The sequence below is a fragment of the Dasypus novemcinctus genome, chromosome 16 (genome assembly GCF_030445035.2).
Source record: "Dasypus novemcinctus isolate mDasNov1 chromosome 16, mDasNov1.1.hap2, whole genome shotgun sequence".
In the NCBI taxonomy this organism is placed as follows: domain Eukaryota; kingdom Metazoa; phylum Chordata; class Mammalia; order Cingulata; family Dasypodidae; genus Dasypus; species Dasypus novemcinctus.
In genome coordinates this window covers 96901694-96916361 of record NC_080688.1, presented here as the reverse complement: position 1 = coordinate 96916361, position 14668 = coordinate 96901694, and positions in this window count along the sequence as shown.

The window sequence follows — 14668 nt, the reverse complement described above, 5'->3', positions numbered from 1 at the left end:
GTCCCGGCCGAGCTGCGCCGCCGGTGCGTGTCCTGTGACTTCGCGCACGCCTGGAAGTGCGCGCGGCGCCCGGCGCCCCGCGGCCCGCCCTCCGCTGTGGGTCGGCGCGCGCCTTCGCGGGCCTCCAGGAGCTCGAGGCGGTGGTGGACGCCGCCCCCTCGTGCGTGCCCGGGCCGAATCTCACAGCATTCGTTTTCACGTCTTAAATGATGTTATCTGGGGAAACACTGACTTTTATTAATTTTCATTTTTAACGAGGTAAATGATGCTACTAACAAAAGGTAATGGGTCCCTTAAAACCATCTCTTTAAAACTGACGTGTAGGGAGCAGGTGTGCCTAAGGGGTTCAATGCCTGCTTCGTATGTAGGGGTCCGGGGTTCAATTCCCGGTACCTCAAAAAAAAAAAACGCCTAGTGGGTGTTCGATTCAGTGTCCGGGCTTCAGTCGCCACCGGTTTTTATTTCCAGTCCAGACCTGGAGCCAACGTCGTGGTTCACTCTTCCGCTTCAGTAGTCGCCTAACTCCGCCTCTGCGTCTTCACGTTCCAGTTGCGGTCCTCTCCCGCGCACAGCAGCCTAGTGAGGGTGGACAGTGTACAAACCCGACCTGCTGGCGCTCTCCCTGCGCCCTCGGCGGCTCCCCCGGCCGACGGCGAAGTCCACGCCCGTAGCCCGAGCCCGTCACCCAGCTGCTCGCACCCAGCTGCTCGCACCCACAGGCCCCTTGCGCGCCGTCGCTCAGCTGCACGCTTCCTGTCAGTCGCTGGGAGCTGCCGAGCGGGTCGCCCGGGGCCTGTCGCCAGGCTGCCTGGAGGGTCCTCCCCGCTTCCTCCTCAGCCCCTCCCCTGGGTACACTCTCTCGTAGCGCCTGAACTCGCCCCGAGGGGCTTTGTCAGGAATCCTCGTGATGCGTGTGACGTTGTGTGACGTCATACTTCTCTACCAGACTAGACTCCTCGAGGGCAGGAACTGAGTCTTGTTTATTGCTCTATTTCCAGCAGTTGACAAAAGGTCTGTCACATACTTCCTAGATAACTGTTGAATAACTGCAGAATGGATGAAGTGCAAATAAAGGGAGTACTGCTTTCCCAAAACAGAATGACATGGAATCAGTCAGGAAGCCTAGAATGAAAGAGAACATGCACAACAGCTACTTCTCCCAAATCTTTTCCTTCTCTCTGGACCTTCCCCAAATTATTTTCTCACACCTAGCCTTTCCTATACTACCGTTCCTCTTTTACCATGAGCACTTGAAGCTTCTCAGTGTAAATCAAGCTGGCTCAGAATCAACACCAATTTTCCCAGTCATTTCTCCCCTTTACCAATATTTAAATGCCTGGGGATTGATAGTGCAGACTGGGATACCTATAGGAGTGGGAATTTTTATTTAATATCTATCATGTATGAATATTTTATCTATAGACTACCCTTGTTCTTAGGAAATAGATATGGAAGTAATAAGTGTTCAAGGAACATGGTATATGCAACCTACTTTCAAATGTTTAGAAAATAGAATGGCATAACATTTGCAAAAATGGTAAAAGTTGGTGAGTCTGGGTATCTGAGTAGGGGGTATATTGGAGTTCTCTGTAATGGTTTTGTATTATTTTTGCAATTGTTCTGTAAGTTTGGAAGTATTTAAAAAGTTAAATAAAAATTTTAAATTGGGATACATTTCGTATCATTTTAAAACATCACAATATATTGTGGGCGTTTTCCCATGTCATTATAAATACCTTCAAAGTATGACAGTGACAACTGTCTGTCCAGTGTATTTGTCGTAATATATTTAACCAGTTCCCAATTATTGAATGCTATTGGCATTGGCTAGAATCTTCTAAATGGGATTACTGGGTCAAAGGATGTGAACATTTTTACGGCTGTTAATACATATTACAGATTGTCCTCCAGATTGTTTCAAGTGAACTTGTAGGGGAATCTAGATGAAAATAGACTGACCTCAAACAGACAATGCAAGGAACAAGAGAACTTTAAAAAAATTTCTCTTTAAAATTCAAAGTCAAGAGATTATTTTTTAATGAAAAGAAAGGGGGAGATAGAAAACTTGAGATGTAAGGTAAGAGACATGGAGTACAGATACAGAAGGTCCAAAATCCACCTAATAGGGACTCCAAAAGAGAAAAGAGAGACTGGATAGTGAAAAAATGGAAAAAATTTTTTGCTAAGCTAATGGAATGCTTGAGTCTTTGAAAAGGGCCCACTAAGTTCTAAACAGGATAAGTGAAAAAAGCCTGCTAGTCATATTTTGATGGTATTTCAGAACTCCAAGAATAAAAGAAAATCCTAAAAGTTTTGGACTAAGATTTGGGATCGAAAAACAGTTGGTCTGCGAAGAAATGAGAATCAGAATATCTCATCAGCAACTTGGATTGTAGAAAAGAGAGGAAAAATGTTTGAATCTGATTCTATACAAAGCACTGTCAGTCAAGGATAAGGGCAAATAATGGCACTTTCAAATATGTAAGAACTCAGATAATTCAGTCATACGCTTTTTCTGGGGAAAAAAATTAGGATGTGCTCTAGCAAAGTGAGGGGGAATTATCCAAGAACAACAAAAAGAATATTGTGTAAACTCATGGATTTAATAACTAAAGTATAGGTCACCAGAAAATGGAATGATGTTAGAGAATGGAAAGCTGAGGGTTAATCTGTACAGAATTTGTAAAATGGTTGTTCATAAATCTTTGGAAGTGAATAGGAATGGTGAAAACATAGTGTTTGTGACTAGCAGTGCTAATATATGGGTATCATGGTTGAAAATGAAAGTCTAAAAGCTTTCATTAGAAGGAAAGCTAAAAATATAGCATGCAAATATTATAGTATTTTAAAAATATATTTATTTTTAAATAGATTTTGAAAGGAGGGGAGACATGGGACCCAGAAACAGGAACTAACACAGACTGCATGGTTCAAAACAATGATGAAATAATAAGCCAGGTTGAAAACTGTGCTACATCCTTGAAGGACTCCTTAAAAATTACAAAATAAAGGGCTCCATGAAAAATGTCTTCAGGAAGTAGGATGAGGGAAGCTGATGTGGTCAAGCAGTTGAGCTCCCGCCTGCCAAATGGGAGGCCCCTGACTTGGTTCCTGGTGCCTCCAAAAGAAGACAGTGAGCTGGAGCAATGGACAGGCACAGCTAACTGACACAACAAGAAACACAAGAAGAAAAACATAATGGGAGACACAACAAAGCAGGGAGCAGAGGTTCCCAGTGCCTCCTAAAGAAGAGGAGCAAGACAGTGAGCTGAGGCAATGGGCAAGCATGGTAAGCTGATGCAACAAGATGATGTAACAAGACAGAAGAAAACATAAGAGACACAACAAAACAGGAAACAGAGGTGGCTCAAGTGATTAGGTGCTTCTCTCCCACATCGGAGTTCCTGGTACCTCCTAAGGAAACTAGACGAACAGACACAGCAAGTGCAAACAAATGAGGGGGTGGGAGAAATAAATAAAATAAAATTTTTTTTTTTTTTTGACTTGCACACAGCAGCTTTATTTGTAATAGTCCCAAGCTGGAAATCACCCAGATGGCCATCAATATGTGCATAGATCAATAAGTTTGGTATATCCATTCAAAGGAGTAATATTCAGCAATGAAAAGGAATGAATTACTGATAGATGCAACAACATGGATGAATCTCAAAGGCAGCTAGACACAAAACGGTACATATTGTATGACTCTATATGAAATTCTAGGGTCTATAGAAATAGAAAGCAGGCCAAATGTCTAGGGCTAAGGGGTGATGATGAATTGCAAAGCAGCACCAGGAAACTTTCTGGGAGGGAAAATAAATTTTTTAAAAGTAGGAGGAATACAATATCTAAATTATCTAGTTAAAGTCCTGGGTAATTAAAAAATATTTGATAAAGACTTATGTCCCTTCAGTCAACAAAAAAACAGGAAGTCTTGGAAAACAAAAATTATACAAGAAAGTCATGGGCCAAATATGAACAAAACCAAACTAGCATTTTTTATTTTATATATTTATTTAATTAATTTATCTCCCCTTCCCCCCCAGTTGTCTGCTCTCTGTGTCCATTCGCTGTGTGTTCTTCTGTGACCGCTTCTATCCTCATCAGCGGCACCAGGATCTGTGTTTCGTTTTGCTGTGTCATCTTGTTGTGTCAGCTCTGCGTGTGTGCGGCACCATTCCTGGGCAGGCTGCACTTTCTTTCGCACTGTTTGGCTCTCCTTAAGGCGCGCGCTCCTTGTGCGTGGGGCTCCTCTACACGGGGGACACCCCTACACGGGGGACACCCCTGCATGGCACGGCACTCCTTGTGCGCATCAGCACTGCACATGGGCCAGCTCCATATGGGTCAAGGAGGCCTGGGATTTGAATCGTGGACCTCCCATATGGTAGGCGGACACCCTATCCATTGGGCCAAGTCCGCTTCCCAAACTAGCATTTTTTAAAGCAAATAAATTTTATTGATACATATTAATAAAGCATACAATTCATCCAAGGTGTACAATCAATGGTATTTGGTATAATCACATAGCCGTGCATTCATCATGTCAATCATTATTAGAGCATTTTCATTATTTCAAAAATAATAACAGACAAGAAAATTCTTCACCTCTCAATCTCTTTATGCCTCCCCTACTGTACACAGCTGTTATTTCTGGCTACTCTTGCATAATCATTTATTTATTAGGCAATTTTATTGAGATATCCACATACCATATGATCTATCCAAAGTATATGATCAATGGCTTTCATATAATCACAATGTTGTGCATTCATCACCACAAAAAAACAATTTCATTACTCCTAAAAGAAAACCTCCACATCCCTTAGCAGCCTTTCCCCAGCCCTATATAACCACTAATTAAATTTCATCTTTATGAATTGATTTATATTTACATTTTATATAAATAGAATCACATATTATGTAGTATTTTGTGTCTGGTTTCTTTCACTTAGAATAATATTTTTTGTCTGACATTAACATCTTGCAGTATTAACATACATTTGTTAAATTTCAAAGGAAAACAGTCTTATATATGTAATTTTGCCCTTACTCATATTGTAACAATTTTTTTTTCAGTACCAAGTCTGGGGATTGAACCCAGGACCTCATATGTGGAAGCTGGCACTCAACCATTGAGCCACATCAGCTCCCCTGAGTTGGTTTTTCTGTTGCTTGTTGTTTGTTTTTTATTATGAGCCAGTGCTCAACTCCTTGAGCCACATCTGCTCCCTGTAGCATAAGTTTGAACAGCTGATCGGAGTGTAACAAGGAAGCATGATCTTGGTGCTTAAAACATTCTCGTTGTTCCATTCAAGGGGCACATATTTGACAACACAGGATTATATATCCTTTACTACAGGACTAATCGCAGTGTTTTAGTCTTTTTTTTTTTTTTTTAGCAGAGACAGGGTCCCCCATCTTGTTTAAAACAAATCTAATCTGTCCTTGAACGACCCAAATTGTCTGACAATGGGGAGACTATTGGGAATTGACAGGGGTCTGGAGAACTCTGGAGAAGATTTTCAAAGCAGGCTGTGCGGGTGAGGCCAGGTCTGGCTCTGCTCCTGCCACGTGCAAGACCAGGTGAATCTGCTGAGCAGAATTTTGAATCTGGAACTGACTGAGGGTTCTGGTTGCTAGGTGTTTGAGGATGGAAAATAAGTCAAAAGAGAATTATTAAAGGTTGGATAAGGGAGGAAAACCAAGATTTGAGGCTAGAGATCTTCAACAGGGGGCAAGGGTTTGCCTCTGGGGAGAAGTATATGGTTGTCATTAGGGAGTGGTTTCTGGTCTCTTTGGCAGGCCTGGACTTAGGGATTTCCACAACAAAGCAAATATCAACCCAAGATGATAGGTTTTCCCCTCCTGACCACACTCCTCCCTTCCAAAGGGAAGAGAGTGAGAATGAGACTACATATCACTCCATAGCCTTCTTAAAGAAATTATCTCTCACAACATTTCCCCAACCTATTTCCTTACCTCCTCTTATATATATCCTCAAGTAGAATGGTTGACAAAGAGTCTGCGAAGTATTCTTTCCTCTACAAAATCCGTAAGACTGGGCTGATGTCTTTTTCCAGAATGCATAGGCAATAGAAACCATTTGTTTTCAGTTTGGAGACTCTGCTGAAATTTGAGGATACTGTTACCTTAACACCAAAACCAGATGAAGATATGAAAAAGAAAAGAAAATAACAAATCAATATCTCTTATAAATATGACACAAAATCCTGAACAAAATACTGACAAGGTACATTGAAAAACAGAATTAACACCATGACTGGGATTTATTTTAGGAATGCAAGGTTGGTTTAACATACCAAAAACAAATGACACCCTATTAATAAAATAAAGGACAAAAATCACATGATCATTCAAAAGCTGCAAAGAAAGTGTTTCAAAAAATTCAATATTATTTGATGATTAAAACACTGAACAAGATAGGAAGAGAACTTCCCCAACCTCATAGAAAAAGCACCTATGAAAAACCCACAAAACATCATACTCAATGGTGAAAGAATGGGTGCTTACCCCTAAGATCAGAAATAAGAGAAGGATGTCTTCTGTTGCCACTTTTTGTGTTGGATATTTTAGGAAAGGCAATTAGGCAAGAAAAAGAAATAAAGGCATCTGGATGGAAGAGGATTAAATAAACTAACCCTATTTGCAGATGACGTGATCTTCTACAGAGGAAATCCTAAGGAATTCACTAAAAACTATTCAAATAAATATTTCAGCAGTGTTCCAGTATCAGTGTACAAAAATTTATTGTATTTCTACACAGTGGTTAAGAAAAATCTGAAAATAAAATTAAGGAAATTCTAGAACTTCAGGGAAGATGGCAGACTAGAAAGATATAGGACTTTGTTTTCTCCCAGAAAAATAACTAGAGGACAGCCTGAAATGGCCTGGAAAAAAATCTAAGGTTTAGAACACCAAGTGAAGCCTGAACACAGCCCAGACAAGAGAAGGACAAAGGAGGGGAATCGCGATGGCCAAACTGTGAGTTAAAACCAGTGGCTGCTGCTGCCGGCTCCCTCCCCATACTAAAGCCACTTTAGAACTCTGAACCAGCTACAGAAAAAGGGGGCTCCAGGGATCCACTGCCCCAGGAAAGGAGGGAGGGGGACAAGCCTAAGGTGGACTCAGCGTCTGACCCATAGTCTGCTCTGCTGTCTCTAGGAGCCCTTCCACACTGCGTGGGGCTGCACCGTTATCTTCCTTGGAGCCAGCGAGGGGCTAAAGATAGACCAACCTCAATCTCCCTCTACTGACCGGGACTGACTACTGAGGATGCAGAAGGGAGGGGAAATATTGACCACCCAGGAAAAAGAAGGGGGCTGCCAGAAAGGCTGGAGAACTGTCTCTGAGAAAGTTGAATCACAAGACTCTTGCCTCCAGGCAGGAAGCTCCATCACATCGATCCAGTCTGTGATGCACACAACTTTCCAAAATCAAATTAATGAACTGAAAGACAATATGGCTAGAGAGAAATGACATCAAGAAGATATTGAGCAAGCACAAGGAAGAATTTGAAATCCTAACAGAAAAGTAACAGAGCTCATGGGAATGAAAGATAGGTGACATCAAAAACATTAGAGACACGACAGCAGACATGAAATGACAGAAGAAAGAATAAGTGATACCAAAGATGGAACAGCTAAAATTGACAAGAGAAAAGAACAGAGAAAGAATGGGAAAAATTGAGTAGGGGGTCCAGGGAGTTGAATGACAACATGAAACGCAACAACATACATGTCATGGGAGTTCCAGAAGGAGAAGAGAAGGGAAAAGGAGCAGAAATAGTATTTTAGGAAATAATAGCTGAAAATTTCCCAACTCTCACAAAAGAAATGAACTAATATGTCCAAGAAGTGCACCATACCCCAATCAGAATAAATCCAAATAGACCTACTCCAAGACACATATTACCCAGAATATCAAAGGTCAAAGATAAAGAGAAAACAACAACAACAAAAAGAAAGAAAGAAAATTTTGAAAGTAGCAGGGGAGAAGCAAATAATCACATTCAAGGCATGCCCAGTAAGACTTAGTGCAGATTTCTCATCAGAAACCATGGAGGCTAGAACACAGCGATATGATAAAATTAGGATACTGTATTAGTCAGCCAAAGGGGTGCTGATGAAAAATACCAGAAATTGATTGGCTTTTATAAAGGGTCTTTATTTGGGGTAGGAGCTTACAGACACCAGGCCATGAAGTGCAAGTTACCTCCCTCCCCAAAGTCTATTTGGAGCAAGATGGCTACCGACATCTGCGAGGGTTCAGGCTTCCTGGGTTCCTCCCTTCCAGAGTCTTGCTTCTCTCTGGGTTCAGGGTTCTTCTCTTCCCAGGGATTGCTTCTTCCTGGAGCTCTAGCTTAAGGCTTCAGCATCAAACTCCAACATAAAAACTCCAACATAAAAAACCCTCAACTCTGTCCTTTGCCATGCCTTTTATCTGTGATTTCCCATCCACCTACTGGCACAAGGGGTTTACATAATTACTTAAGTAAACCTATGAATCCAATATAATCTGATATACCCAGAGGAAAAGATCAGTTTACAAACATAATCTAATATTTCTTTTTGGAATTCATCAATATCAAACTGCTATAGATGCTGAAAGAAAAAAACTGCCAGCCAAGAATTTTCCAGCAAAATCGTCCTTCAAACATGAAGGTGAGAGACGTGGATGTGGCTCAAGCAGTTGGGCACCTGCCTACCACATAGGAGATCCCAGGTTTGATTCCTGGTGCCTCCTAAAGAAGATGAGCAAGACAGTGAGCTGACATAACAAGATGGCACAATGAAGAGATACAAGGAGGAAGCACAATGAGAGACACAACAGAGAGCAGAGGTGGCTCAAGTGATTGGGTGCCTCCCTCCCACATGGGAGAGCCTGGGTTCAGTTCCCAGTTCCTCCATAAAAAAAAAAAAAATGATGAGCACACAACAAACAGACACAGAAAGCAGACAGTGAGCATAGGGGAGAAATAAATACATAAATCTTTAAAAGACAAAAAATATGAAGGTGAGTATAGAATCTTAATAAACAAACAGAAATGAAGAGAGTTTGTAAAAAAGAATCCACCTTTGCAGGAAATATTGAAGGAAACCTTAGAGCCTGAAAGAAAAAGACGAGATAGAGGCTTGGACGAGAGTATAGAAGAAAGAATAGCAGAAAGGATAACCAAAACAGTAAAAAAAACCCAAAAAGTTATGATATGATGTATGAAAACCAAAGAATAAAATGGTGGAAGTAAATATTGCATTTATAGTAATATCATTGAATGTGAATGGATTAAACTCCCCAATCAAAAGATAGAAGCTGACAGAATGGATAAAAAAACATGAGCCATCCATATGCTGCTGTGATGGTTGACTAATGTGTCATCTTGGCCAGGTAACTGCGTAGTGGTTTGGTCAAGCAAGCCCTGAGCTAATTGGTTTTGTGTGTTTTTTTAAGATTAATCTATTTCACTCCCCTTCTCCCTCATTATCTGCTCTCTGTGTCTGTTTGCTGTGTGTTCTTCTGCATCCGCTTGCATTATCAGGCGGCACCGGGAAACCATCTCTTTTTATTGCATCATCTTGCTGTGTCAGCTCTCCATGAGTGCGGCGCCACTCCTGGGCAGGCTGTGCTTTCTGCATGCAGGGCAGCTCTCCTTGCAGGGCGCACTCCTTGTGTGCGGGGCACCCCTAGATTCACCTTAAGCCCAGGGATACACACCAGCTGAAAATGAAAAATTAGAAAAAACTACTCCACACAAATAGTAACCAAAACAGAGCAGGGATAGTTACTATAATCATACAAAACAGACTTTCAATGCAAAAAATTATGAGATACAGAAGGCCATATTAATAAAAGGGACAATCCACCAGGAAGATATAACAGTCATAAATATCAATGCACCTAACCAGGATGCTCCCAAATACATGAGGCAAACTCTGGAAAAACTGAAGGGAGAAATAGACATCTCTACAATAATCATTGGAGACTTCAACACCCCACTCAAATCATTAGAAAGAACAACTAGTCAGAAGATCAACAAGGAAACAGAGAACTTGAACAATATGATAAATGAGTTAGACCTAACAGACATACGCAGAACATTGCATCTGATCTCAGCGGATTACACATTCTTCTCAAGTGCCCATGGATCTTTCTCCAGGACAGACCACATGTTAGGGCACAATGCAGCTCTCAATAAATACAAAAAGATTGAAATTATACAAAGCACCTTCTCAGATCATAATGGAGTGAAACTAGAAATCAATACTAGACAGGAAGGAGGTAAATTTGCAAATGTGTGAAGGCTAAACAACACACTCCTGAATAATCTGTGGGTCCAAAAAGAAATTGCAAGTGAAATCAGTAAATATATTGAGAGAAATGAAAGGAGAACACAACTTATCTCACTCCCTGTACAAGAATCAACTCAAAATAGATCAAAGACCTAAATATAAAAGCCAGGACCACAAAACTACTAGAAGAAAATGTAGGGAAGCATCTTAAGGAACTTGTCAGTGGTGGTGGTTACTTGGATCTTACACCCAAAGAACGATCAACATAAGGAAAAATAGATAAATGGAACTTTCTCAAAATTAAGCACTTTTGCATCTCACAAGACTTTGTCAAAAGGGTAAAAAGGCAGCCAACCCATGGGACAGAACACTTGGAAATCACATACCAGTTAAGAGTTTAATATCCTAGATATATAAAGACATGTTACAATTCAATAATAAAAAGACAAACAACCCTATTAAAAATGGGCAAAAGACTTGAACAGACATTTGTCCAAAGAAGAAATACAAATGGCAAAAAAACACAATAAAAAATGCTCATGATTAGGAAAATGTAAATCAAAACTACAGTGAGATATCATTTCACACCTTTCAGAATGGCCACTATTAAAAAGATAGAGAACTACAAGTGTTGGAGAGGATGAGGAGAGATAGGAACGCTTACTTACTGTTGGTGGGAATGCAGAATGGTCCAGCTACTGTGGAGGACTGTTTGGTAGTTCCTAAAGAAGCTTAATGTAGACTTGTCATGTGATCCTACTAGATATATACCACTACTAGATATATACCCAGAAGAACTGAGAACAGTGACACAAACAAACATCTGCACATGGATGTTCAAAGCGGCATTATTCATGATCGCCAAAAGATGGAAACAACCCAGGTGTCTGCCACCTGATGAATGATAAACAAATGTGGTATATTCATATGAAGGAATATTATGCAGCAGTAGGAAGAAATGAAGTCGTGAAGCATATGACAACAGGGATGGACCTGGAGGACATTATGTTGAGTGAAGCAAGCCAGGCACAAAAGGACAAATACTGTGTGATTGTGTTACTATGAATTAAATATATTGTGTAACACAGTCTATGATTCCATTTATATAAAATGTAAATATAAATCAATTTATAAAAATGAAACTTGAGTAGTTGTTATGTAGGGCTAGGGAAGGCATACTAAGGGGTGTGTAGTTTTTCTTTTTGGAGTATTGAAATAATTCTAAAATTTTTTGTGACAATGAATGCACTACATTGTGATTATACTAAAAGCCAGGGATTATACACTTTAGGTAGATTGTATGGTATGTAAATATATCTCAATAATACTGCTTAATAAATAACTAAATAATTGTACAAGAATAGCCAGAAATAGCAGCTATATACAGCAGGGGAAGCATAGAAAGATTGAGAGGTGAAGAATTTTCTTCTTTGTTTGTCTGTTTTCTGTTTATTACTATTATTGAAATAATGAAAATGCTCTAATAATAATTGATGTGATGAATGCACAACTAGGTGATTATACCAAATACCACTCATTGGCTGTACATTTTAGATGAATTGTATGCTTTATTAATATGTACTAATAAAATTGATTTGTTAAAAAAATTCCATTTACAATAGCATCAAATAAAATAAAATACTTGGGAAGAAATTTAACCATAAAAGTGCAAACTTGTACACCAAAAACTACAAAACATGGTTGAAAGAAACTAAGCAAATCTAAATAAGTGAAAATATATCACATGTTCATTGATTGGAAGACTTAGTATTAAGACAGCAATACCCCAAAATTGATCTACAGATTTAGCACAGTACCTATGAAATCCTTTTTTTTTCTTTTTTCTTTATTCTTTTTGCTTTTTTTGCCCAAACTGACAAATGGATCCTAAATTCATGTGGAAATGCAAGGGAACCAGAATGGCCCAAAAAACCTTGAAAAGGAAGGATAAAGTAGGACGACTCACATTCCCAATCTCAATACTTACTACAAAGCTGCAGTAATCAAGACAGTGTGGTCCTGGCGTAAGGCCAGGTGTAAAGATCAATACCATGGACTCAGAGTAAAGGGAGAAATCCTTGCCTTTACAGCATTTTGATTTTCAACACAGGTGCCAAGTCTGTTTGATGAGGAAAGAATAACCTTTCTAACAAAAGATGCTGGAAACAAAATATCCACACGCAAAAGATGAAGTTGGAAATCTACCTTGTACGATACACAAAAATTAACTCAAAATGGATCACTGGCCTAAATGTAAGAGTTAAAACCATAAAACTCCTTTTTTTTTTTTTAGGTTTATTTTATTTATTTCTCTCCCTTCCCCTCTGTTTTCTGCTTTCTGTGTCCAGTCTCTGTGTGTTCTTCTTATCCAGTGGCACTAGGAAACTGTGTCTCTTTTTTCCACAGGGCGGCTCTCCTTGCGTGTGGGGCACCCCTATGCCGGGGCACCCCTGCATGGCACGGCACTCCTTGTGCACCACAGCACTACGCATGGGCAGCTCACCACATGGGTCAGGAGGCCCTGGGGATCAAACCCTGGACCCTCCATATGGTAAATGGATGCTCTATCAATTGAGCCACTGCTTCCCATAAAACTCTTAAGAAAAAAAACAGAGTAAATCTTCATGACTTGAGTCAGGCATTGGTCTTTTAGGTATAAAACCAAAGCAGAAACAACGAAGGAAAAAATGGATAAATTCAAGTTCATCAAAATTTTAAAATATTGTGCTGCAAATGATACCATTAAAGAATGAAAAGACATCCTGAAGCAGGCTAGTAAGATAGGGAAGTAATAGACAGGTCTGGAACCTGGCAAGAAGTCCACGTGGACATCAGTAACCCCAAAATGGCTGCTGAAAGACCCTCCGCAAGATTCTGCCACTCAGAAGAAGACTTCTTCTGGAAACCAGGAGAAGCCTGGATATTCCCTAAGGACTTTATCGTTGGCCCCTCCTGGGAGATTGATGGGAGAAATAAGCAATCAAAATAGTAAACAGCTGGAACCCCTCCCCTGCCATTAGCAAAAGGGTGGGATAATTAACAGCTCAAAAGCCAGGTACAAGGCCTGAACCAGCGCGCTTGCTCTCTTGTGCTCTCTTGCCTCTGGACCCGGGCTCCAGCTGCCTCTCCCCCGCTTGGATCACTACACAAGTAAACCTGAGCATTTATAACCTAGAATGGGAAATTGTAGCTGTAAATCAGCCCTCTTTATCATTTTTCAGCCCCTTCCTCTCTACCTGGAACCCCTGACCTGTTATTTTCTCCCATCTCTCTTCCTTCCCTACCTGAATAAATTACCGGCCTAACTCACTCGGCGTGCTCTTGAAATTCCTTTCTCCAGCATAGTCAAAGAACCTAAGCGAAATCCAGTAACAATCCTGCAGAATGGGAGAAAGTATTTGCAAGTCGTGTGGGATTTATATCCAGAATATATAAACGAGTCGTGTGGGATTTATATCCAAAATATATAAATGAGTCTTACAACTCAATAGTAAAAGGAAAACAAACCCAGCTAAAAAAACAGGCGTCACCGTAGTGATGTAAAATGCTATAGCAGCTTTGAAGAACCCTTCGGCAATTCCTCAAAATGTTAAACGTTTCCATATGACCTAACCATTCCAATCCCAGGTATATATCCAAGAGAAATGAAAATTTATGTCCACACAAAAACTGGTACACAAATGTTCATAGAAGCATTATTTATAGTAGCCTAAAAGTAAAAGCAACCCAAATGTCCGTCAAGTAATCGATAAATAAAATGAGGTGTATTCATACATACGAGAAAGGAAAGAAGTACTGATACTACAAAATGGATGAACCTCAAAAGCAATAAGTGAAAGAAGCCAGTCTCAAAAGATCAAATATTGTAGGATTCCATTGATATGAAATGTCCAGAACAGGCAAACCTATAGCAACAGAAAGTAGATTCATGTTTGATAGGAGCTGAGGTGATAAGGAAATAGGAAGTGACTGCTAGTAGGGGTGATAAAAATTCCTGAAATTAGATTGCGGTACTAGTTCCACGAGTCTGTGAAAAGTCACTTCACTTTCAACGGGTAAGTTTTCTAGTATAATGAGTGCTGGGGATTGAATCACAACTGTGAGAAAGAGTTGAGTTTGATTTTCACAAAGATGATGCCAGAGACGCTCTGCCGTTGGAGGAAGGAGGGAAAGGGCTTCTAGCGGCTTTGGCAGAACAGGAATTTGAAAAGTGGCACCAAAGCGAGAGGGGGCCATGGTGAGAGGTTAGGATGGGGCCAAAGCGAGAGGCCAAAGGTGAGAAGTGGGGCGGGGTCAAAGCGAGAGGCCAAAGGTGAGAAGTGGGGCGGGGTCAAAGTGAGAGGCCAAAGGTGAGAAGT